At 39.5% G+C, this 23691-nt stretch overlaps 1 pseudogene; it reads right to left on the reverse strand.

Moving 5' to 3' along the window:
• Positions 1–21942, reverse strand: part of LOC103901710 — a 67272-nt pseudogene extending 45330 nt beyond the window's left edge.
• Positions 21943–23691: the final 1749 nt, after the last annotated feature.

The raw sequence follows: 23691 nt of genomic DNA on the forward strand, positions 1-23691 counted from the left end.
AAAGACAGCAGCAATACGAATTCACAAACACATAAATATAGGCCCAGATCAGTCTATAGACGTAATTTCTAACTCAGTCAGGAACTCAGCAGGTTTTATTTTTAAATGGATGGTCCGGATTTCATGTCCACCACAAAGAGTTGCCCAATTACCCGTGCTCAGGCTAGATTCACCACTGGAGGTGCAGAGGGCTTCACCATGTACCCAGCAGACAGGTTATACCAGGGAGACGACTCACCCCGGCATGGAATAGGCACTGCACGGCTGCTAGCGTTCCCCAAGGAGTCCCATCGGGAGGAAGCAACTTCAGCTTTTGTCTGAAGCTCCATGCCTGCAACCACCCAGAGCCCTCAAAACGTCGTTTGCTTACACAAGTTTCAGATGGCATGCATGTGCTGGAATACACGATGCGGCTCACGCCGTAATCCCAACGCAGGACACTTGGCTTCTCCCTGTGCTAGGAATATCATACCCATTTCCAAATAGGAAGTCATTTAAAAATAGTTATCTTTCTTTCTGTGTCTGAACAATTATGGCAAAGGTAGCATATAACAATGCATAAAGATCTCATGGGGCATGCTTTTCAAGCAAAATTTGGAAAAAAAAAAAACTAGAATACACTCATGTGGTCCTACTTAAGAAAAGATGGCAATAAATGAGAAATCTATATTTACATAGAACTAGTTACCGTGATAACATTAAGGATAAAACCTTGGCTATGCTGTGCAGGTTTTAAATGAGGGTATTCTTCTGTGCTGGTGACTTGGATAAGTCAGACTTTCACCCAGGCCTGTACATCCGAACATGAAGGGGGCAGACCACAGAACAGCACGGAGCCACTGCATGCCCCGTGTCAGCTGGAATGCCATGATCCTGAAATATATAACAGTAGCACTCATGAGCAGAACTATACCAATGCCTGTTTTTCTGCGATTTGTGTTCAACACTTACTGACACAGCATTTGTGCCACAGAGAGCTGTCAGTGGTGTTGGTTCCAAGTCAGAACTTGACTTCATCTGAAATTTCAAAATTTGACATTGTTTCTGCTTGAAGGTAATGAAAACAGATACTTTCAGAAGGTAAGTGGAATTTCAGGAAAAAAAAATATAGCTTCACATTTGATTTCAGAATTGTGACATTTCATGTCAAACAATTTTTTTAATTTCTCTTTTACATTACTCAATAGCACGTTGGTAGTTGGTAGAAATCAGACCACTGCTTGCCTGTTTCAATGGGATGTAGTGTTATCTTTAAAGTAGAATTGTGACATTTCATGTCAAACAATTTTAGGGAATTTTAATTTCTCTTTTACATTACTCAATAGCACGTTGGTAGTAGTACAAAATCAGACCACTGCTTGCCTGTTTCAATGGGATGTAGTGTTATCTTTAAAGTATTAATTTTAATTGTTTCCTGAATCATTAAGAAAAGTGCTGCTGTTATAAAACATCAACAAGGAAGAGCTCTGATACACAAAGGACCACACCTATGCAGAAGAAAATGTCATCATTCCCTACAAAACACTTTCTTATTTTCAAAATATTCATTTTCTGCAGGAATTTCCACTGAAATGGTTATGATGCCACACATTAGGAAAAGAAGGAAACATCCATATAAACAAACAGACTGTTCCCAACCAAAAAATAATTGGCAAGAAACTCTGCCCAGCTGTGAGATTAACGTACACCTAAAAACACTCTGGATAAGCCCAGCCTTCCCCTCTGATTCTAATTCCAGACCCAGAAGACGTCCTTTTCTTCTCTTCTGAGTTTGCGTTAATACTCGAAAGTATGCCACAGTCAGACAGATGTATTGCTCCCAAATGCTCATTTGCAAAGGTCAGATAAGGACTGGAAAGCAATAAAAACATTTGCTATGTTGTCACTAGAACCATGAAAATGATAGCATTATTTCAGATGACAGTAATAGGAAAAAATACTGCAGGATGTAAAAATAGTAATGAAGTCTCCAGTTAGGAAAAGAATCAGCCAAAAAATATACTAAAATAAAGGAGCATTTCTAAAACTCTGCCATACTCCGAGGTTTAAGTACCAAGCCCATTTGGGAAGCGTATCTGGAGCTCTGAAAGAGAAGGTTTATGCCATTTCTTTCCAAGAACCGAAGCGGACATATTTATTAGAAGTTTATTGTGATGATCATCTCGTGCTGGTGACAGTGGTGACTTGTTTTCATGCGGCTCTGTATACTAAGCAATAACAATGAAATTTATTTATATAAATAATAACATTCCTGAGCTCACGAAGTTCAAATCAGAGGAGTTTATAGCCTCAAGTACCTTCTCCTGCAGACTTGCCAGATGCCAAATGTGACATAGCTTTCAGGTCAGATGTCTGGACTAGAGTGCAGTATTAGCCACTGAATCATAGAATAGAATCATAGAATCATTGAGGTTGGAAAAGACCTCTAAGATCATCGAGTCCAACCGTCGACCCAACACCACCACCCACTAAGCCATGTCCCTAAGTGCCTCATCTACTCGTCTTTTAAATACCTCCAGGGATGGGGACTCCACCACTTCCCTGGGCAGCCTGTTCCAATGTTTAACCACTCTTTCAGGAAAGAAATTTTTCCTTACATCCACTGAAAGTCCAGCTCAACTGGTTTATAGCGCACAAGCCCCACAGGTCTCCCTGCAAAGAATAAGAGAAAGAGCTAGTCAGGCACTGACCAGTTTGGTGTTCAGGAAGACCCGGTACGTCCAGCTCTCAGGAAAGCATTCACACCACAGGTATGGCTGGACTGCATGAGAGTCACTGTCTATCTTGTTGAAGCGATACCAGTGTGAAGAAAATTATTTAAGATTCACAGGATCATGAAAAGACCCAAGAGGCAGAAGAAAAAGTGTTGCCTGACTGCGAAATTCTTGGATTTCAGTCTGTGACAGAAAGGCTGTATGTTTTAAATAAACTATTTCATTATTCATCCTCCTCAGTGCCTGCAAATCAGCAACAAAGTCAGCACGAACGGCACCAAAATTTCTACAAGCCAGAGAAGTCAATGCACAGTTAGAAACCTCTGTGACTTCTATCTAGGTAGGACCAGAAGAATATTTGGCTTTCCCAGCCAGACCACTGCATTGTCATTCACTTTAACTTTCATCCTTTCTTCCTTACAAATAGCAAAACATAATACAAACCTCACGTTAGTCTTTGCTTCACCTGCTGTCACATTTTATGTTTATTGCGCAGAGGAGAGGGAAAGTGACAGGAGTAAGAGTATTCTGAGATTAAAAAAAAATTTTTTTTTTTCATTTTAATATTAAACAGGGAAATTTAGAGGAATAAATTTTTGACCAGAATTAAGAAGGATTAAATTTACAGAATTAAGAAGGATTACATTTCCAAAAGATTTTCCAAAAGATGATGTATTGTTAGTGCTTATTGTTCTGTAGTTTTGAAAGCTCTTCCGAAAGATGTCCTATAACTCCCAAAGTCAACACGCTTACCTTTGTATTGATATATGGGTTTAAGCTCTCACTGCTTTTTTTTTTTAATCTCTTGGACTGTCTTTTAGCTGTTTCTAATTTATTTCATCAACTTTACCTAAATAATCATAATCACCATGTTTAACTAAGGGTCCAACAAATATCATTCTGCTCCTTGGATGAGGATTTGAAAACCCAGCTATGAGTGTCTAATTGGGATGAATTTTTAAAAATATCAACCACATATTCTCACTGAGGCAAAAGAACTCTCCATTGAGTTAATGGGATTTACTCGTGTCTAACTGTGACCACAACATGGGCACTTGTTTTTATATTGGTCTCCCGCTGTACTACTTTTTTTGTGCAGTTCACCCAGGGACAGCGGACGGGAAGAGGATGCTGGCAATCCTAACTATATTCTAGCCAGAAAGCGCAGAAAATGGACTACATTTATACTGGTGCTACAGATCACCTCCTTCTTCGTGCAAGAAGCTGTGACGCACCTGACTTCTCTGTGATAACCTTCAAGGTTATCGCTCAAAGGAGCGATTCAGCCCTGCGTTACTGTCAAAGCCAAGTCTGTAAAAAATGCGCATTTGTCCGAAGTGACTCGCTTAGGTCTGTATAGAAACCGATCTCCGAGTGGAGGTGAGCTATGCAATTGTCACAGCTCTGCTGGTGTCCCCGAGCCACCGTGAACAGAGAGAAATATTTTCATAGATTTAACAACAGAACAAGAAGGAAAAAAAAAAGGAAGGGGGGACATACAAATTTAAGATCTGTTGACATTAATGTTATGATTGTTCGTGAGGTTTAGTACAGTGACAAAGACTGTTTGATCAATTCATGAATAATTTGAAAGACATTCTCAGTAATGACTCAATAAATGCCCCAGAGACATTACTCAGGCTAGTAAAAACTTCAGGGCTCTGAAAAATTTAAGAAAAAAATATTTAAAAAAAAAAAAAAGCCCACCTGGAAAAGACATCAATAGATTTCGTATAATGGTAGTTGCACCAAATGAATTCATAATGGAAGAAAAAAGCAGGGTAAACTTTTCATACACATACAACAGACATTAAAACCAATTGAGTCATCAGTGGCTACAGATCACTTGCTCAGCTTTGGTCATGAGCTAAGAGCATGTTTGTTTGTATCAATGACATAAAAGAAGTTATAAATTAATCGTGGCTGCTCATGATGATAACTGAATTCAGTTTTGTCCATCACATCAGGAACATAATTTTATTTTCTATGTCTGTCTGAGCTTTTTCTACTTCAGTTATGCTACTGTAGGCTATGGGAATATAGTTGCCAAAACAGAAAAGATACAGAGATGGGGAACAAATTGGTTAAGACAGACCTGCAAGAGGCTGGCATAGGAAGAACCAACTGGGAGAGGATAGGGACATTTGAAAAGGTGAACTACATGAAGTAATGCAAATGTAACAGAATGTTTATTTTCCACAGTGTTTTGTGTCTTCAGGCAATTATTAGCAACGCTTAGCAACACTTCCAAAAGAAGCAGACATTTAGGGAATGAAAATACCAGCTAGTACTCCAGTAGGCGAGCGAGACCGTTGCAAGCAATCTCAATCTTTATGTGTCAAGGTGCTAACTCATTATTTGCTGGGGTGGGAAGGAAATTCTAGCCTCTTTTCCTCGCACTCTGCAGTTTTTTGCCGAACAGATCAGGGACTAGAGAAATTCTGAAATGTTAGACATGGATGACTGTCCTCAATTGGTTTAAATGCATTTCTCATGTATTTCGTGCACAAAGGGTATAGACATTGGTCTGGCTTTGGCAGAGCTGGGGAGGCCAGTTCTCTGCTCCCCACCTCCCTTGATGGCAGAGGAGGCAATGCTTGCCCAGGGGGGGAAGAAATCAGCTACCCAGCTGGCAGGGCCGCCCTGGTTTCTGGCAGGCTTCGCCACGCTTATTTGCACTGCAGAAAGTTACTTTTAACCAGCTGAGCTATGAAAGCCTTTTCTTCATGAGGCAGAGGCCAGATGTTTCCAAACCAGCCTGAACCACAGTGTTTGCTGTGAACTCAATGGGGATGGAAGCAGCAGCCCCACTGAAAGCAAATGACTCTAGTTCACCTCCATGAGAAACAACTGATCCTTCTGAACTCAACTCTGTGCTCAGAATACAATGGTCACCTAAAAAAGCAGCAGTGCCACGGCATCCAGCAGAAAACACTGGCTGTTTGGCATTGAGCGGGCATACAGCTCTTGGAGCAGTGCTTTTGAGTGGTAACCCCCTCTGTTCTCATAACTCAATTAAGACATCACCATTTTTTGCAAGCACCACCCAGCGAGCCGAGTTCTACTTTATGTTTTCACCACCTGAAATATTCTCTCCAGTTCAGAAGAAAGTCTTTGGAGGTTCTTAATATTACGGCCAGTTCTACACGACTCACAAGTGGAACAGATTTAGATACCTCATCACTGAAATTAAAATGAAGCCAAGAGAAAAGCACAAAGTCTCTGAGGCAGCAGAGAACTGAAAAGAAAGAACTGTTTTATGTCATCATTTTTAGGTGATTTTCCACATATATGGAGGCTTCACAAGAGCTTCTTTGTGTTATTCCGTAAGAAATGCTTATTTTTTTACAAAGCTGAAAGCTTCCTATATGAAGAGTAAATAAAAAAACCATAGAAATAATCCCTAATACTAATAATACTGAGGTACTTTATACAAGTTAACACTTCTTGTCAATCTGATTTATGAGACTATTTTTAGAATCATTTACACGTGATACTAAAAAAATAAATAAATAGGAGATATTCCACGCATGCTGCTGAAGAAGGATTGTTGCCTATATCTGTTTTTGCAAGAATATCCAGTTTGGTTCCTTCATCAGGAACCATTTAAAACAACACACCAAGCTAAACCGCATACCATTCTTCCAGAATCCTAATTTTTTCACCTTTACTGAAGATTCATCTAGAATTAATTCAGTACTTTTCATAGTCGTACAACAGAAGCATATTTTTCTTAATAAATATATGAATTAATAAAGAAATAGAAAAAGGAAGTCTTTGAATTACAACTTAGGTAGGGTTCTCAATTAAAAAGGAGCTACAAAAATTAAGACAAGATTTGCCCCACTTACATTACAATCTCTCAAACCATTCTGATCCATAAATTTTATAATCAAGATTAATTGACCAGAGTTTTTTTCCACTAGCTGATTCCATCATTGATCCGATACATGAAGTAATTTACATTAATAACCACAATATTATACAGATTATTTATTTTATAATGAAAGCAGAAAAATATCCAAAACCTCGCAGAAATCTATATTAAAGGGTTTCTAAAGCATCAAATTTAAATAGCTGTAAAATAGTTTAACTGTACATATTTGGTAATACAAATCTAATGGCTTCAGAAGGATTCTCATATACTGTAAGGCAAGCCAGGACTAGGAAATATAATCATAAAATGTTCTTTTCACCCCCTACGTAATTAGGAATTGTGAGGATACTTCTCTTCACTTGTAGGGGGAAAAAAAAAGAGAAAATAACAGATGCCATCACTTTCTTCTGCTGACTTTTTATGTCATAATACGGTGCAGCTGACAAGGAAACCCTGTTTCAGGTGGAATGAGGGACTGTGCAACAGTTTGAACCCTTGCAACACATTGAACTAGACATAATTTCCATGTGTTTCATTGCCATTAATTATGGAATAGCATGTTTTACTGCTAATTATTATATTATTATTATATTATTGTTACTAGTATTGTTTCATTGCTACTAATTAAAACACTGAAACTATCACAATTCAGTTTAAAAGATTAATACAGCCTACACAGACGGCACACTCTACATTGTGGGACATTAATGAGAACGACTTCAGCTCTTTCGGTGTCGCTCAGGATTGTACCTCTGGCTCCCAAGTTCAAAGGGTTTTGGCTCAGAGGAAAGCCAGAGGCTGCGTGGGTGAGTAAACAAGAAAGCAGACAGGTCTCAAAAAATCTCATGAGGAGGAGATTTTCAACTAGAAGTTAACAAAACTGAATGCTTTCAAGAAAATACTGCTATTTGTGCTCATCAGCAGTTCCTGGCATATAAGTGAAGTTTTCCAGCCCACTCTAATCCTGCAGCCCTGTCTCATGTCCAGGCAGCAAGAAGCCCTAATGAAGAAAGGCAGAAATAAGGAACAAATTTGGAGATTGCTCCTTCTTACTTACGTAGCTCTGCTCCTCCGTCTCCCTGCGGTATAGCACAGCCATACATACGGTAACGTAGGGTTTGTCATACATACAGCAAACCAGAAATTGATTTCAAAAGAACAGTCTGTTTGGTGCAGGAGATGAAAACACACACATTTTAAGAGCAAAAAGCATCATGTGATCATTTAGTCTAACATCTGATGTAGCACAGCTATCCAGATAATGAACCCCGTACGTAATATTCCCCAACAGCACGAGGTTCACCTGCCCCGTTTCCCCTGCGACATTTTTCTCCCACTGCAGTATTCCCTAATTCTCCATCTCCATACGCTCCCTGCATCTCCCCATGGTGAGGGAGAAACTTCCATGGCTCTTTCCCATCTCCAGTTACCTCCAGCTGCCTTCCACATCCTTTACTGGTTCGAGGGACTAGAGGCAGCAGAGAAGCGCTGGCTGATGGGGCTGGCGAGTGCCCCTTGGAATAGATGGGCTTTGCATTGTACTGTGGTTCCTCTCAGCGAGACTGTTATTCTGGCTTCCCCTCCACTTCTCAGTCACTGATTTTCATGAAATGCATAGGGTAGCTATCTTCTCTTAACTTGGTTAAAATTATCTGGTAAGTTAAAGGGAAGGAGGGAGAGAAAGGGTCCCTGGTACAAACAAACTAGCAAGAGCACAGTCTTATAAGCATCACCCCTTGAGAAAGGAGGACAGAAACATCGGTACCAGGTGGTGAGCCAAGTCTTTTTCACTGAGACTGGCTCTAACATACTAGGAGGCACCAGTTCCCAAACATCTTGGGAGAACCTGGTCTTTCCTGGAGGTGCCCAACGTACAGAGTCTGTACTGCCATCAGGTGGAGGATGTTACTTCATCTTTTCACACTTGCTGAATATTTTTCCTGTGCACATCTTCTCTTACAGGGTCAGTCTGTCCCAAACCATGTGATTTCCCATTACTATCTCTCCCTTTAAACTATCTGCAATATTTATTACTCTGAATACACCTGCTTCATGGACCATGTGCCTGGGCTCTATTAAAATCTAATTGCTGGGTGCAAAAAAAAAAAAAAAAAAAGGTACTACATGAAAACAGTGGATCCAGTAGGGAAAATTTGTAAGATAAAGGAAACAAATAAACCACAAGATTTCAAAAAAAGTAAAAAGAGAGTGAACTAATTAACATTCTAAGGATTAATTTAGCCAAAGAACATCTGTTTTCACATGTCCCCCTGATGAAATCTGATGTGAAGGCTTGTGTTGGTTAGCTTTGAAGTTGTATTTTATTATCTAAGAAGTTCCGTGCACAGATTTTGATAGGGATTATAGATATCCTAGTAACAGAGGGATCCCTGGGCCCCTTCTACCCACTACTCTTAGTTTCTTTTTTTCCAATTGACTTGTATCTATCCATACTGGGTTCTCTATTCTTTGTTGAAAAATTCTCCGCTGGGCACACTTTTACTTTATATTCTATTTTAAAAACATTAAATGTTCTAGTTAAATGTTCTATCCCTCATCTGCTTTCTCCGCAAAACAGACAGGACATTTTAATTCTTCTTTCCCGTATCTTGTGCTACACAGCCAGTTAGTAACCTAAAAATCATACAAAGCCCTTACCCATTTCTTAAATTCCTCTGCATGTGCTATTCCCCTAATTTAATAGCTCCTTTTCTAATAACATCTTTCAAATCACGTTTATACAGTACAAATATGATCCCAGGGTTCTAAAATTAAGAAACCATCTGTAACACTGTAAGAAATATTTTTCCATCTGGAAAGTTTCTGAGTCACCTGCTTGACCTCCTGAGTATTAATATGAAATACACACTTTTTGAAAAATCCAGAAAAATATTCCATGTAGGTTCTCCCCGTGGACATGGACCCTCGCTTCTTGTAGCCATAGTTTAAAGAGAGTCATTAAAGCCAGGATTTCTAGGCAACCTTTTTCAGCTCTTCAGCGGTGACTATTTCTGAATCCCTTCCCCACCTCCATCTCAGGTTTGCAAAAGTAGTTTATGCAAATTTCAGTTCTCCCTAATTAAAGCAAACAACAACAACAACAACAGAAGCAGCACCTTGCAAAACACAAATATTGCATTTTGGCCAGGTCTGAATCGCAGAGGACAGCTAGGAATGCAGTGTGTTGTAGAGACAGGAGACAGAAGATGCAGACGGTGGGAGGTGGCTGTGGACTGAAGCCTAAGCAGCTTATAGACACCGACACCACGAACAGCAAATCGTGCAGGGTCTGCCTGCCTGGTGCACGGCATCTGCCAAAGAGACTTATAGACTGGCCTAAAGATGATGGCAGGTGTTAAACAAAAAGCTGGATTCGGGACGGATGACCTGCAGACCAGTGCCCACTCGCCTTTCCAAGATAGGCAAAGCAGAACAAGAAAGTATCTTTGGCATCGGCCTTGCTGCTTTCCTCCTGTACTAAGCAGAGACAGGCAGGCATCTGCATAATAACGCAGCACCCCTTAACACAAAGTATTTGAAAATGTTTAGCTGAAAATAGTAATAAGCTACTGAATTTCAGAGTCACCAGCCGAACTGTGGATTGCTGTATGCTGGTGACTCTGAGCTGAGCTGGTGACTAGGCTTACACTTTTCTATTGAAGAATATCCACATAGACATTTCAATTTTTTAACACAGCAAATCTGAGGATTTTACAAGGACGCTGAATCAACTGCTATTTACTGTTTTGCTCAGCCAAAGACGGTGCATCCAGACATTAACCTAAAGGCAACCAGATCACTTCTGGCAAGCAAATAGATAATACATTCACTGCCACGCTCTAAGCACATCTGAAACATGCTACGATCGTGGCTACACAAACAAGTTACTTCAAGTTGGACTAAAATTATAGACTTCTAGTGCATGAGCTGTTCACCATGCTACAGCCATTCCCTTTCTCCACAGTAGATGAAAAGTAGTTTATCTACCTACAAAGATAGACTGTGCTCTTACCGGAGGCAATAAGCTGACCGCAGGCAGTCACAAAAGGTTAGCTAGCCTGCTCTAGATCCACAGCCAGCCAAAATCAATTCTCTGCACAGTCATATAGCAAGAAGCAAAGTATCAAAGTAGTTTGCAAAGTACATCTTTCAGTGTTCTCAACGCAGAAAACCTGTTACGGAAGTGTGCTACAGATTTTTATGGGCATAAAATGTTGTATATAATTGACCATCTTTGTGTCTCATACATGATTGATTATAAAAGTCACGATTCTTCGGCAAATTTGTACTAAGTCTATTCATTATTTAGACAGAGCATCATCACAACTGGAACTTGGCATTCACGCTGACCACAGTAATAAAAAAAAAATGGACTCAGTGATCAGTGAAAATGGTCAAGGCACGTGCGCTCACACACACAAATGTCTCTGTCGGTTAGGAATCAGGCAAATTGGTAGGTTCTCAGCAATGCTGGCATTGACATTTATTTGTCTGTACCCATTATATGTGTAACAGATTTCTCAGGCCTTCAGCTCTGGCCTACCTAGACCTCTTTATGAATACAAAATTATTTTCAGTAATGAACTAAAAAAAAACCATCACAATTAATAAGTAGCTTCTTTTCCTACCTGCCGTAACACAAACTTGCAGGTCATTAAATCTTCCTCCCACTAGAGCCAATAATGTCATTAACACATGCAACGGTCCTAACGCAGAAGCACAGAAGGAGGATGTTTTCCATCATTCTATGTTAGTTCACTAAGCATCACGGCTAAAAAATTAAGCACTGAATTCATAGCAAAATCATTTTAATTCACCTACCCCCGACTAAACATTAATCAGTCTCTAACTCGGTCATCAAACCAAAATAATTTCCCAGAACAAAAACCTCTAAACCTGTTTACTGCTGAACAAATTAAGCAAGGAAATAGCTTTTTGTATTTTTAAACATCTAATTGATTCTGTGGCTCTGTGGTTCCTAGTCAACACAACAGTAATTGAAATCATCATGACTAATGCGCAGATCATTTTACAGGCCCTTCTTGTTTGCATAAACATCTCTTCATCTGCCTTCTCACCCTCTCCAGCTTTTCACAGTATTTTTTCTACTTCTGTCCAAATTACCTCTGATGTGCTAGACAGGCTCCATAGACAGTATGTTTCCCCAAATGTGGTATTCTCCTTTAGTCATTCCTCTACCACCACCGCTGTGGTACTGAGACTGTTTTTCACCGCGCTGCATCTGAGCAGCTACGGTTAGTTATTGCCATTTACAGCTTTACTCCTAGTATGAAGCATCACCTTCTGGAAGCACAATGCTGTTTATTCTTATTAATAATAATAATTAGTTGTTAAGCTACATCTGCAGTTCTTGTTAGGCAGAGCAAAAAATCATGCTTATGCTTTTGTTTTTAACATTATTTAACTTGCTATTAAAGTATCATTTTGAGTATGTCTGTCTGATTACGTAGGCTCTTGTAGTCAAACAAAAACTTCCTTTTTCACCTTGTGTGTATTATTGGTCTTGCTTGCCATTTGTATATCAAAAAAGAAGATTTCCAAAATACTTTCCACCTTCTTAGTTATCAGAAGATGGGCCTTGGTTCTCTCAGGGAACCAGCCCTTTTTTGGAAGCATCAGTTTGGACTTCTGGCACCTCACTGCTCACCTTTGGAAAACCTGAGAATACAGTCTAATGTACTCTGTCCTTGTCAGAAAGAGACATTATCCCGCCTAATGCATAAATCATGTGTTCCTCCTGTATCTTCTAATACCCTCATATTTATTAGCGGACAAATAATCTGTTCCTCAAAGACTTTTATACATTCCCTTGCCCTCAACTTGTACCTGCAAAGCAATTGTGATTCCAGTTGTGTGACTGTTAAATATGCCATTAATTACTTCAGTAAGACATTATACCATACTCAGAACAGACTGTAAACATTTTATGTCATTAGGTAATGCACTGAGGCTTTTTTTAATGCCATAACAGCTCTATTTATAGACTATGTTCTGCATAATTAGCTACTAATGAGGCTCTAACTTTCACTGCTGTAAGGCCTAGATATCTGTTCCTCTTTCAATGAATTCATTTTTGCTGTCTCATTAACACACTAAAAAACCTGAAAATTGTATTTTAATTAAAAGCTAAATTACCTCTGTCTGGAGACACTAATGAACGGATACACTCCAAGGGAAACACAAAAACTTTGTCAGTCAAGAGGACCACATGTACGTACTGCAAAAAGAATAACACCAAAAGATAACAGAGCTCGCTTTCTTATTTTCAAGGGCAGAGTCTTCTCTACTTTTCTTTTTTTTTTTCGCTTAACTTTCTCTTTCTCTTTTTTCTGCCTCGTGACCAGCTAATCTTTAAAAAATAGCCAGGAGTAGAGTTTGTTTTCCAGAAATTTTAAAACTATTGCTTTTACTAAAGCATTTAATACACTAGCACTCCATTAGATAAATATATTTGGTAGCACTAACTCTAATGCACATGAAGAATCAAACCACCTCCGGTGTCAGACTTGATTTTGTATCTTCAGCAACGCTGCCTACCTTCAGACTGACAAATTACAAGCTAGACCCTAAGAAATGATAAGACTGTCTTAAAATCCTGAGGGGGGTGTGTATTTTGAGTCTTCCTGAAGCCTTCTATTCCTGTCGGTCTTCTGAATCACATTTCCTGCCTTTTCTCCATAGCTGCAAGGGCTAAAAACACAATAGCAGAAATTCATCTAATTACATGACTTCACAACCATGGCAATAAAATCACGCGCACCGACCACGATGCTTCATTTCCTGGCTTCTGCAAACACTTTAAGCAATTAATCAAGTAACATACTAAAATACATCAAGTTGTCAGGTGGAAACAGTGAGTAATTTTGAAATATACTGGAGAAGGAACAGCATCCCAATAATCTTATCAACACACACACAAAGGCAATTGATTTTACAATGTTCCAGTGATAGAAACAGACACTTGGTTTTTGAAAGAGACCTCATAAGAGAATACACAAATAAAATGTTATTATCTCCAAATCTAAAGTAAATGCAAAGGAAAAAAAAAAAACGGTTTGAAATTATTCTATGGCTGGATGTTCAGTGCGCAGCCTGATCCAAAATGTGCCAAATCCACAGGCTCTCAGCACATGCTGCATGACTTACTGATTCCCGTCACCTTTGGCAAGATAAGGACGTCAGAAACATATAAATCAGCTGGAAATGCCATTCAGATGGATGAACCAAGGTGCCTCTTGGATTCACCTCACCATTTTCTAGTTCTTGATAGGAATAGCGAGGTATTACAACTCCTTAAGAGCCCGATTTTTTTGTTTATTTAAGACTTGCTGTTCTATTTCAATTACACAGCCTTATTAGGTTCAGCAGTCACAGAAAGATCCATCAGTAACCAGAAATTAGCAAGATCATTACCCACTCTTTTAACTTCAACCCATCACTATTTCTATTAGTTATCATGCATCAGAGCAGTAAGTCTTCAGGATCGGTAAATCCTCACACCACTTAAATAAAGGTGCACTGGCACACTTCTGCTTAAACCTAAGTAAAATGTTAGTATTACAGAAAAATCACGTTGGCTCAATCTGAGTGAGCCAAACACAAATGTCCCAAACGGGGAACATCTGCATACCCCAAATAAACATTGTTTGCTGCCTTTGCACCCACCTGCCAAACTAGTTCTCTGTGTACTTTTGCTCTGGTTTCTGGTGGCTTCTAAGTCACAGCTCATGTAGTAGGAAAGATTATACAATATACTGTAAGAATTCACACAAACCCCAGAAGTTAGGCCTTATAAAAGGGGAGATTCCCGTCAGATTTATTATCCTTTGAAATTAATTACATTGTAAATTCTTTCCACTGAAACTGAGCTGCTGCTGTCCAGCAATTTACCTTCCTGTATTACCTACTTTGAATGAATTTGAAACGTTACTATTATCAAGGATGCCTTCTACATCCTTAGCCATGCAATCAATTTTGTCTTCCTCACCGTTATTTCCTAGCAAACGCATTTTCATGCCGAAGTACACGTGAGTTGTCACTAAGATGTGTGTTGCAAGGTATTCACATCTGGTCTCTCCACCGACATTTCTACATTTGTGTTTCCCATCTACTTGTTTAATGCCATTTTCTATGCAATGTATCCTACATCTCGTAGTTCTATCCCAAATCTTTTAAAAGAATCCTGCAAAGGACTTCAAATGCATCAATGGCATGGATGCAGGAATCCAATGACAAGTGTTGCCATAACATGCAACATCTCCCTTTCTCTCTCTACCCCATTTTAAGCTGTTTCTAATCAGTGCCTAAGGCACTTTTAAAATCACTAACAAATTTGTCCCATCTCTTCAGAATGACAAAAGAGAACAGCCTACAGTTCAGCATTCTAAAACACAGTGCTCCTTGGTGATTTACTATGATATCCTTTCATTTATGAAGAGTAAGCACTGGTGAACCCAAAATCTTTAAATTGCTTTTCAGGGAAAAAAAAACCCACATTATTAAAATTGAAAACATTGCTTTTAGCTTACAATCATCTCAACTTATAAGTTTATTTGCTTTTAATTAAATGCAAGCAAAACTCAATTTTTGTACCAATGAGAAATTAAGAGCAGAATTCCAAACAGTGGAAGTTCAATACCTACACATTTTTGAAGAACCTATTTGGAAGCCATCTCAATATTTAGGTCTCTGAAAAACCTTAAAATAGCTTCTTCATAATGATCTGTCACAATCTAAGTAACTCAGACAAAATATTTTGACTTGCATGACACAAATAGTTTTTTGAATGTATGTTTACTACCTAAATATATTTTTTCAGCGCCCACTTCATTTATACAGAATGACTATTATTAATGATTTAGTCCCTAGAAATAAATAATGAGGATTCCTCTCATACTAATTAGCTAGACTAATGTAGTTTCCAAACTATGTTAAAGCAATGTGAAAACACATATCCATTTGCAAACAAATAACACAGGAGAAAGACAGTATACATAACAATTAACATAGAAGAGAAGGTCCACAAGATGTAAGGAAGCAGAACTTTTGAAACAATATCTAAAGTTCTAGAAATATTCAGAAATAAGATTCAGTATTCTTGTACACAAGCACCCATAAGATACTACAATTAGATGATAAAGAAGGGACTCTATTATTCTTACTGGAAATTCTTGATAGAAGCCGTATCAGAGAAATACACCCGAGGGAAGATCATCATGCAAAGACTTCTGGATTAACTGCCTGCTTCCTTTGCAAACACAGGATTCTGAACTTGCCATTTCACCTCACTTCTTGGGATAATCTGAAGCTCACTTAGTAGATGACACCAGACCCCCGTATACTGATGCAAGTTCTGGTTCTTAGTCTTAAATTCAGGTACTTCATTCTGATCTCCTTAATGTGAAGAGTGCCTTAATCTCTTATGAAGGCTTTTCCTAATATTAAACTAAGTGATGGTATTGTGAATGCTTAGCAGCCTATTCTCCCTAAAGATGAAAATCCAAAGTAAGCCAACTTAATTAAGAATTAATTCCCTTTAAATCACAGCCTGAGTTGTTCGTTTCTGCTTCAGTCTTTGATCAATTATTTGTGGCATGAAATGATTTACAAGACACTGGGACAAACTAATTTAGGTGACAAAAGTGATTCCATCTCTCGTCAGAGATATTCCATCCTGTTCTAAAAAAAATTATGTATTAATAAAAAGTTTTGGCCTCCTTACAAGGCTCTGTGTTATGACTTTGATATTTCTTCACGTAGACCCACAACGCCATTCTCATTTTATTAAAACCACCCCTCTTTTCCTGCTCGAAGGGATAGTTGTCAAAACTGTGTTTTAAAAGAATGCATTAACTCCTTAGGAATTCTCTGAAAGTCGTCTGACTTCGGCTGCTGAAAAAGTGCTGGCTTCTTTCAAACATCACATCAAGACTGTGAATATAAATAAACTTCCAATTAATTAACATTGTTACTGCCCTTCAATGGAATAACTCAACCCGAGTGTTGATTATTTTTTTTATGGTGAATGATTGTGCTATTTAAGCAGCTGAATACACAAAGAAGGCTACACAATTATGCTAGAACATTTTAATTTCTGAATACTACTTTTTAAATCTCTTGATATGAGCTTCTGGATCCAGCAGTCAGAGGTCGTAAGAGCTGCCAATACTTTACTTATTTTTTAAAGCTTGTTGCAAACAAAAGGAAAGGCTGGGGAGTACTAAGAAATAAGTCTTTTTGACAAAAAGCAAATAATAAAAACAAACCAATTTTTTTCATGATCAACTATGAAGACTAAGCAAATAGGATCAGTCAGCAAGCTGCTCTTAAAAAAGAATTAAAAAAAATATTTTAATGTATTCTGGATCTTAGTATAGTAGGATAGGAGATGATAGTCTTCAGTCCAGACTTATGGAGAAGAAACAGTCCTTTAAGAGGATCTATGGCTTTACTCTTCAAATATTCTTTTGAATTATGTGCCATACTGCACAAATCTGATCTACTACAAAGGCAACAAGATTGCTTTAGGAAACATTTCCATCTCTCTTGTTGATGAGGATTATCTGTTTATAAATTATAGGATGAGTAGCTGATATATTTTAACGAGTGCTTCTTGTAAATCCCAAGGAATTCTTTTCAATATACTACTGGATGATGATTTTCAAATGCTCAAGAGAATTTTAATTTCAAATATATGTATCTTTTAATGAGTCATAGAAAACAATGACACAAGTAGGATACTACGCATGATGAAGAGAGGTTCGAAGAGCCACAGTTGCAAGAACGCATGCCTAGAAGAACTAGGAAACACTAGAAATATGTAATAAAAGCTAGGCTTTGTATCCATATCTAGGTCATCAATAAGTTTATCAAAATGTTGCCCCATGATTTAGGAATACAAGTTGTACTGAAATTAACTGGTGTAATGCATCAGTTAAACCAGTATTTTTCAGTCTCTGGTCCACAGACTCTTCGATGTCCATGGATTGATTCTAGAGTCCCATGAAAGACTTTGCTTATAGAAAGCAAGCATATTTGTCAAGAGACTAAAACTTGCTACACAGAACTCTGCAAGCAAACTAGATGTTTTTAGGGATCTGCAATGAAAATAGGTTACAAATTCCTAAATTGGCCAATTGCTTGGTTATCTCAGGTATTGATGACCTGTATTTTTCCAGAACTAATATCATGACAGCACTTACACCATAAAGCTGAGTTTTAGGCCAACCATTTAGATAGACGTCTACTCTTGAGTTTCCACTGTTGTCCTGAGTTGAGGCCAAAAAAGCGCATACAAACACATACCGTTCAGAAAGGATGTTATTACCAGAAAGCAAACAAAAAAAATTAATATTAAAGTTTCATATTCTTAATCGTGTTTTGTCCTCATCACTGAATTAATTTTCTTCATTTCAGCATGGGCATGTTTGCTACATTCCCCTCTCCTCTGCAAGGACAAAAAAACCCCAACATTAACTGTTTAAGACAATTTTGTAAGAACAACACTTGAATAAAAGTGGAGGGTGAAATCCCTAAACTACTTAAGTAAATTACAATCTTTCCACTGCCTGGGGGAGTTGGGGGGAGTGATCCTTACGCTAAGTGCCTATGGAGTCAGCCTCTGGTGTATCTGACAACATCCTCTGTTTTCACCGGGAATGTTTTACCAGGAACTCTGCTAGCATGGGAGGGGCAGCGCAGTGGTATCGGATTCAGCCAGTTCTGGATATTCACCCAGAAGCCCTATACATGCAGTCCATTGTCTTAGAGAGAGTTTCCTCATAATTCACTCTTATTAAAAGTTCTATTGCTTTTAGTACTTTAAGCTGGATCAGGGCGGGGGGGGTGTGTGGAAGGATCTGCTAAAAATGCTTTATAAAACTATTTCAAAGCTGACAGGTCTACTCACAACAATTCATGTTAGAAGATAATATAAAGAATCACAGAATCACAGAATGGTTTGGGCTGGAAGGGAACTTCAAAGATCATCTAGTCTGACACCCCTGCCATAGGCAGGGACATCTTTCACTATATTAGGTTGTTCAAAGCCCCATCTGACCTGACCTTGAACACTTCCAATGATGGGGCGTCCACAACTTCTCTGGGCAACCTGTTCCAGTGTCTCACCACCCTCATCATAAAAAATTTCTTCATTATATCCAAACCAAATCTATCATCTTCCAGCTTAAAACCGTTGCCCCTTGTCCTGTCACTAAAGGACCTGGTAAAAAGTCTTTCTCCATGGACATCTTTCTATATTAGGTTGTTCAAAGCCCCATCTGACCTGACCTTGAACACTTCCAATGATGGGGCGTCCACAACTTCTCTGGGCAACCTGTTCCAGTGTCTCACCACCCTCATCATAAAAAATTTCTTCATTATATCCAAACCAAATCTATCATCTTCCGGCTTAAAACCGTTGCCCCTTGTCCTGTCACTAAAGGACCTGGTAAAAAGTCTTTCTCCATCTTTCCTATTTATAAGCCCCCTTTGTATGTTGAAAAGCCACAATAAGGTCTACCCAAGGGCCTTATCTTCTGCAGGCTAAATAACCCCAAATCTCTCAGCCTTTCTTCATAGGAGAGGCGTTCAAGACCTCTGATCATTGTCGTGGCCCTCCTCTGGACCCGCTCTAACATGTCCATGTCTTTCTTGTGCTGGGGACCCCAGAACTGGATGCAGTATTCCACGCGGGGTCTCACGAGAGAGGAGTAGAGGGGGAGACTCACCTCCCTTGAACTGCTGGCCACACTTCCTTTTATGCAGCTCAGGGTACAATTGGCTTTCTGGACTGCAAGTGCATATCGCCGTCTCATGTCCAATTTTTCATCCACCAGCATCCCCAAGTCCGCCCCTGCAAGGCTGCTCTCATCGCCCATTCTGTAATGATACTGAGGATTGCCCTGATCCATGTGTAAAACCTTGCACGTATTATCTAATCTGGTTGAGATCTTAAAAATTATTGTAAACAGTCCTATACTCCCAAGAAAAATATCAAGGGATGTCTCCAAAGAACCCCAAAAATGAAACTCTACCTTAATGGGCAAGGCTGTATGTGAGAAGATGCACCTATCTGTGGTGTTGCATGGCACTGAAAGAGCAGGGCAAGTCTCAGTAGTTACACTGATATTTTCCTTAAAATTATCCACTTTCCCAAGAGCATAGGCCTTAAAAAACCATGGTGGCTATAAGGTAGGAGAAGGCCTTTTACTAGTCTGGACTGAGAAATATACCTGATGCATGCTTTTAAAAGGATTATGTTGATTTATCTAGGTAAAAAATAACTGTGGCCTTCCCCTACCACCCCCCTTCGTGCTGTCTCTACAGCATTTTGTTTAATTCCTGTCATGTGTCAGGGAAGAAACTGATCATCCACAGAGATCACGAAAGAATTTCCCTCTGTCTGCTATACAGCACTGAACACTGAAATAGCTAGTTGCATGAAAAGAACCATTATCAGCACATATTTTAACAAAGAATGATGGAGTTGATATTTTTCACATGAGGAATTCTTATACTTGTCCCATTGTCATCTGATTATGCCTGAGAAATGCCATTAGTCAATGGGACTTCTTGTGTGAATAAGGGTAACTCTCATGAGAAGTTGAAGAATTAATTCCCGAATAGTTAATTTTAATATCCAATGTGAGCATTTCAAAAGGCCTATTTACACAATTTTAATCCGACTAAAATAGAAAATGTCACCTCAATGCTAATACAACATTCCTGTAAATTATGCACATTTTTAAAGCTAATGAAGCTGTCATTATCTTATTAAAATTTGGCAGAGCAGTTATTTTTAAGTTATCATCATGACTTTTAAAATATCTTGCAATTAAATGACTTTAATTCATTTGTATTACTTGTAGGCTGTATGAAAACTATTTTTTTTATCGTGCCTATGAAGATGAATGACAGTATTATGTTTTATTACACATGTTCAATCACATTCAAAAATTTGGCTCCCTTCATTTCCCACATCAATATGGATTGTTTCAATCCTGGCCTCAGTGAAACCAGAACCAAAATTTCAGTTGATTTCACTGGAAGCAGGTCTAAATAATGAATTTATGCTGCTGATAATAAGGATAAAGAATTATATTTTTCAATAATTTACTGGTATATATGTAACAAAATAATCACAAAGCAATACACTGCTTTTAAGTATAGATTTAGCTAGGTAAACATAGGTCAGGCTTTAACTAGTATAAAGAGACTTTTCTTCATTTGAAGACTTGATCTTTTCCCTTTATCTCAGTACACATTTGCTGCATTTATAATCAGGAGTTCATAAACACAACGACAATGTGTATTGTTGCTGGGCACCATAAAGAATGCAGTAAAAAGTAATCTCCCTGGTAATTAAAATTACACATGTTCACACAATTGCCCTCTTACCTGCACGTCCCTGGCATTCATTCTTGTTCCCTCTGTCCCAACACAGATGCCACCTGTATCAACCGGAATGTACCTATCCAAGAACCAGGCGAGCCTTTTCTGTGACAGAAAGGAGATGGCATCTACGAAGGTTAGCTTGTGAAGCCAAAAGTTTTACTTGCTGCCAAACAAACTGTAGCACACAAAATACTTTGAGAAGTTCCTTCTGGGAGCTGACTCAATGATTTTTTTCAAGCTAACAGGATTTATTCATGTGTGGAATGATGGAATTGGAATATTGTCCAGTCTTTACCAGCCAGTGGTCTCATTGCAATTTCAGAAGCTTTGGTTATATGAAGTAAAGGAGGATGGTGGTTAACACAACAATCCTTAAGACCTGAGCTCTTACACAGATGCAATGGAAACTGGGCATTGAGCAAATTGTTCTCATTGACCTTATGAAAATTAATCATACCAACACTGCAATCCAAGCAGTACCTGTCCAAAATGTTTCTATGCTCTGCACCTGTATTTACATATTTTAAAATATTTTCATAGATAATTAGTGCATGTTTTCCCCTTCCTTTATCAATAAGACTTGGAACATCAACTTTGCCCGCTGCAATGTCCATGTTTTACTGAAATTGACTTGTTCTAGGATTGCAATTCTGTCCTGCCCCAGCTGTGAATACTGTCTCTCCAGTAATAGCAGGACAACAGCTTCAGTTCTGGGTACATCAACCGCTGTTCTGTTTTCTCCTCAAGCAGACGAGAAAGTAAAAGCTCGATGTCTCCACACCCCATTCTGAGGACTGTCTTCGAAACTTCCATTTCTTGCTTATGTCCACTGAACAAACAGTCAGCAGAAACAGCAATACTTGCCATACAGAATAAAGTCAAGAGACCAACCAGTCTTCAGAAATGTCTAGGAAACCTGACCACAGAGTCCACAGTTCACGATTTTAAACTTATACTGTTCCCCACACTGCAGACAACAGGAGTCTTCCTATCTGCAGTAGATAGAGTTCGGATCAGGTAGTAATGGGCACTGAGAAGGAAATGTTGGCAAGGGTAAGGAGAGACCAACCACTGGGTTTTCTACTCAGAAGTCATGGGGAAGAAATACAAGACCTCTGAAGAATGGCAGACCAGTAAATGCAAATGAGCTTTCATTACCATTGTAGCACCAGTAGCAACAACTCTCTATTCCTTTCTAAGAGCGGGGGGCAGGCTGCATGGATATCCAGACTTCGTGCTGTCTGGACACAACCTCCAAGACACTTCAGGGAGGAACGGAGGAACACAGTGTCAGCTGCATAATTTGGCCAGCCCCCTGCCCAAATGCTTTCTCACAAAATAAGGACCAAAACACTCGGCACTGTCAGTGGTCAAGACCAAAACCCATGTCTAACCTTGGGAAGATTTGTCAGGAATTACTCATTTACTTCGGGCATGCCTCTGCCACAGCCTTCCCAGGGGCCTTGCTTAGACCTTCCCGCTCTAGACCACGCTGAGGCAGCTCAACGGTCACAGAGGTTTCCTGCCTCAAGCAAATCCTCAGGAGCCAGGTCTGGTTTCCCCATCAGGGTCTCTCCCCAGTGCGCCTAGCAATGCCAGGACCTGTCCCTTGCCTGGCAGGGTGACTCCCCGCTGCCTTCATCCCTCCATCCTTGTGCCAGGCACAGTGTGGGGCAGCCCAGAAAAGGAGAGGGAAAGTGCCCAAGAAATTGGGACTCAACTTCATGACCCCTCGTCTGTGCCCCAGCAGGTGCAGAGCTTCACCCACCCCAGGCACGCTGCAGAGGACCTGTCAGGTGTCTGCGGGGCACTTTCTAAGCCCATCTCTGCAAGGATGCATGGTCCCAAGGGTTGAGCTGTTGTGCTCGTAATCAGCAGATGCCCAAGCAGCTGCAGGGCCACCTTGCAACATCTTCCAAAATGGGAGCCCCCAGCTGCACCGCAGCCTTCTGGCCCTTCCCCAGCAACTCCCATCAGGGCAATGTTGTTCCCTCCTCCAGCCTGGACTAAAAAAGTAATGTTTTGTCTCTGACTTTGTGCAGGACAAATGTTACAAATGCCAGGAAGAGAGAGGAGAGCCCTTAGCGTGCAGCAGCTATAGCAACTGCACCCTGCCTGGCTTAATCCAATTCTGCCTGCAGCACGTTAAACAGTCTCAAGCGGCAGGAATGATTCACAGCTCTCTTCCTCAGCACAGTTTGCAATGCAGCTTCTCACCCTGCGCCAACAATTACAACAAGGCACAAACTGATGGGGAAACACGAACGCTGTCGTATAGCAGCTGCCCCATATTGGGGGCGTGGGGGGTTATTTCCACCCCCTCCCCTTTTTTTTGTACCTTCAGACTTCTTGCTCTCTTTCCGTATATGTATGTGGCTCAGGCAAAGACAGTTGACTCATTCAAATCATATCGATGCAAGTCTTGAGAGTACGGAAAAGCACTAACTAAAAGAAAAAGAGACAAATCTAGCTCCTCTTTCTACAAAGTGAAGCTTATAAAGACTTGGGCATGCACCATGTATTTATAATTCTGTGCCTGTTGCAGGATAGCTAGATAGAAAAAAAACAGTTTAATATAAATTAGATTACTGGGGAAAGAGAAAGAGGGAGGGAACTTCTTTTAGATGATCACCATTTAATCTATGACTGCAGAAAACACAGATAACGTTAGGCTCTGCTCTATCA

The sequence above is a fragment of the Aptenodytes forsteri genome, unplaced genomic scaffold (assembly GCF_000699145.1).
Source record: "Aptenodytes forsteri isolate BGI_AS27 unplaced genomic scaffold, ASM69914v1 Scaffold326, whole genome shotgun sequence".
In the NCBI taxonomy this organism is placed as follows: Eukaryota; Metazoa; Chordata; class Aves; order Sphenisciformes; family Spheniscidae; genus Aptenodytes; species Aptenodytes forsteri.